The sequence below is a fragment of the Elephas maximus genome, chromosome 10 (assembly GCF_024166365.1).
Source record: "Elephas maximus indicus isolate mEleMax1 chromosome 10, mEleMax1 primary haplotype, whole genome shotgun sequence".
NCBI classification, from domain to species: Eukaryota; Metazoa; Chordata; class Mammalia; order Proboscidea; family Elephantidae; genus Elephas; species Elephas maximus.
The window spans coordinates 114,242,444-114,246,374 of record NC_064828.1 but is presented as its reverse complement, the minus strand read 5'-3'; positions in this window follow the sequence as shown (position 1 = coordinate 114,246,374).

Sequence of the window (3,931 nt, the reverse complement as noted above, 5' to 3'; positions counted from 1 at the left end):
CCAGCCCCATATGCAACCCTCAGGACCCATCCCCACCACTCATTTCTGGCGTTAACCACTGCCTGCCATGCTGCCCTGGTAGTGCTCATGAGGGGAAGACCACTGAGCCTCCGGGGTTCTGCCCGCCCGTCAAGCACAGCGGGCCGCCTCCTCCTTCCTGACTCCTTAGCCCTCCAGTACCCGTCATGCTAACACTGCAGGGTATTATGCCCAAAACCCAGTACCCAGTGCCGTCGAGTTGATTCCGACTCATAGCGACCCTATGCCCACGGATGAGAAAAAGCATCAGACAGCCTGGGGTGCAGAAGCCCAGAGATGGGGCAGGAGGGGCCGCTGAACAGCAGACAGGTGCATAGGGCTTAGAGGGCAAGGGCCAGGTGTTCACCACAGAGGTGCAGCATAGGGGAAGGACAATGTCCAGGGAGCACTGGCGGTGCTCTTGTGGAAGGGGCTCATCTAGGAGGTGCTGCATTGGGGGCATTGTCTTTTCATGTGTCTTGTTTGATCTGCTCTGTTAAGGTAATTCACTGACAGCCATCACGTTTTGACTTATGTCCAGGAATGTAAACCCCACGGTACCTTTCCTTGGGCATTACCTCACCAACGCCCCCAACCACCCTGTGGGCAGAGCTTGTCCCCCAATTTGCAGAGGAGGGAACAGACCATGAAAGGAGAAGGGATCCGTCTTAGGGCCCCAGGTAGCAGGTGGCAGAGCTGGGATTCAAGGCAGGCCTGAAGATCCCAAGCTCAAGACCCCACTCACCAGACATTGCACCCCTGTCTGAGCCTCAGATCCCCAGCTCTTCCTGTCCTCCAGTCTTTCTCCCACTAGCCTCCCTGACAGCAGGCCTGACAGAAGAGCACTAGACAAAGCACCAGGAGGCCCATGAGACAATGGTCAGGGAAGGGCAGGCTCTGAAGACCAGCACATAAGTAATCCACCAAGGGCTTCCTGAATGTGGTCTGAGAACCTCTGTGTCAGACTCTCTCAGAGTTCATCTTTAAAAACGGCTTCCAGGGCCCCACCCCAGACCTACTGACTCAGAATGTCTGAGGGGCAGGAACTGGGAATCAGCTTTTTAACAAGTTGTACATGTGATTCTCCTACTGTTTAAAGGGAAGACCTGACAGACTAATAAATTTTTCTGGCTCCACATCTTCAGGGAACTGGGGGGCTTTCTACATAAGGTGGAGAGGCCTCTGGACACTGTCACACCTTCTCTAGAGCCCTGAGGATGACCCCGGGTGGGGTGCTGGGCAGGGGCCCAGAGAAACAGGGTCTCAGCCCCGAGAGGTGCTCAGAGGTGCGTGTGCACTGAGTGAACAGGGCAGAAGGGAAAGAGTGACCAGGGAGACCCAGCCAAAGACAGAAGGAAGAGACGCAAAAAGATAGACAGTGAGAAAGTGGAGTGACGGAAAGGAGAGAGGAAGAGAGACTGAGAAAGAAAGCAACAGAGAGAGAGAACCAGATAGGGACACAGGGAGAGAGAAAGAGACAGAGAGGAACAGGGAGAGAGACAGGCAGAAGTAGAAAGGCAGAGAGAAAGAGAAAGAGAACAGGAGAGGGACAGAGAGACAAAGAGAGTGAGACAGTGGCGTGACAGAGAAAGAGAGAGAGCAAGAAAGCAGAGCGACAGAGAGGAAAGGAGAGAACAGGAACCAGGAAAACAGGAGCTATGACTTGCTCCCATCTGCCTGGTCTCCCAACACCTCCCTCGAGGGGCAGCGAGCCCGTATCAGTGCCCCATCTCCGGAGCTGTCCCCCTCCCCCACATGCCAGCCACCCCCTGCCCAGCTGCCTGGAGGCAGCCAGGCACTCAGGGCTGTGCCAAGTGGGTGTCTCCATGACTGTGCCAGGCGAGACTCCCCAGGCGCACACATGGTGGGGGGGTGGGGTTCAGTCCTCTGCAGGGTGTGGGTGGGAGGAGGTGGGAGGCAGGGATCAAAGACTGGGGGGATGGGTGGAGTTGGAGCCTTGCTAGGAACAGGGGACCACAAATACAAAAGGAAAAGGCAGGCAAATGGAATTAGGTTGGACCTTGTCCTGGATGCCTTTCCCAACATTGTCTTGTTTAATCCTCACAACAGCTTTGTGGTGTAGAGGCCCTTGGCCCTGTATTACAGATAAGGAAACTGAGGCTCCAGAAATGAAATATCCCAGGCATTCATCTGGTGAGTGGCTGAGCTGAGAGTCCTACTCAGCCTCAGATGTGGACAACTCTAAATGCCATATTCTTCCCGCTGCGCTAAAGTTTCCAAGTTCATGAGAACACAAAGGACCACACACAAGACATGTTTAAACAGTGCAACTGAACCAGACCAGAGTCATCACCAGCATCATAGACAGGGAGATTCAGGCAGTAAATGTAGCAGGAGTCAGGAGGAAAGCAGAGTAGTGGGCAGAGTGTCCTGGGATAGCTCAAAGGGGGTGGAAGGAGTTATTTATTTCTAATTCTCTACCCTGCCATCTTCCAAAGAGTTTTGAGGAGGTTACAATAAGTTCATATATACAACAAGGCTGTCAAAGTAGAAAATTAAAACTAATATATAGAAGGAGGAAAGTAAAAGAAAAACAAAAATATCTTCAAACTGATTGAGCATTAAATTTAACACAAAGCTTCCTGGCAGTCATGGTAAAAAGAGAAATACAAGAAGTTAAAATGATTCAAATACAAAATGAAACATGCTAGTGTATCAGGAGAGATTCTCCAATGCTAAATCCTAGAAATCACTCTCGAGATTTCTGGATGGATGGATGGGTGGGTGGGTGGGTGGGTGAGTGGATGGGTGGATGGGTGGATGGGTGGATGGGTGGATGGGTGGATGCGTGGATGGATGGATGGATGGATGGATGGATGGATGGATGGATGGATGGATGGATGGATGGATGGATGGATGGATGGATGGATGGATGGATGGATGGATGGATGGATGGATGGATGGATGGATGGATGGATGGATGGATGGATGGATGGATGGATGGATGGATGGATGGATGGATGGATGGATGGATGGATGGATGGATGGATGGATGGATGGATGGGTGGGTGGGTGGGTGGGTGGGTGGGTGGGTGGGTGGGTGGGTGGGTGGATGGATGGATAGGTAGATAGGTAGGTAGGTAGATACAGACAGAGATATAGAAATATGTATAGATTGAGTGTGTCCCCCCAAAATGTGCATTGAAATCCTAATTCCTGTACCTGTAAACATAATCCTGTTTAGAAATAGGGTTTTTCCTTTGGTATGTAAATGAGGTCACTTCTGAGTTATAAAAAAAGAAGAATAGACACAGAGACACACTGGAGGAAGACAGATGCCAAGGTACTCCTGGGGCTACTGACAACGAAGAACCCTCCCTTGAAGCTGATGCCCTGATTTGGACTTCTAGCCTCCCCAACTGTGAAACAATAAATTTCTGTTCTTTAAAGCCACCCACTTGTGGACTTGTGGTATATATTTTTTACAGCAGCACTAGCAAACTATGAGAATCCGAGAAAGACAAGGACATCAAAGTCAGAGTGTTGGGAACTAACTCCATGCCTCATGAGTTTCAGATCCAGAGAAAGTACTAGGACTAGAGTTCCAATACTCATATGGGCATCAGTCCATGCAAGGCTGGGTGTCTGGAATTAAACCCCTTGCATAAAGCCTGGATTTTTGAAGAGCTGTTCCATCTGCACAAACAGGACCAGAAAAGTGGCACTCACAGGGAAGCTGTGAAGAAGAGTGCTGCCTGCCTGGGCCCCAGGTGGGGAAAAAGATATTGGGACCAAGCCTGTGTGGGATCCAGATTTACTCTCCCTTTCCAGACCACTGAAGGCCCAACACAGCCATGAGCATGCTCTGAAAAACTTTTACAACCAGGACTCATCAGACTCAGCCGGGTGATGGGAAACCACTGAAGATGAGCTCACAATCATAAATTATAAA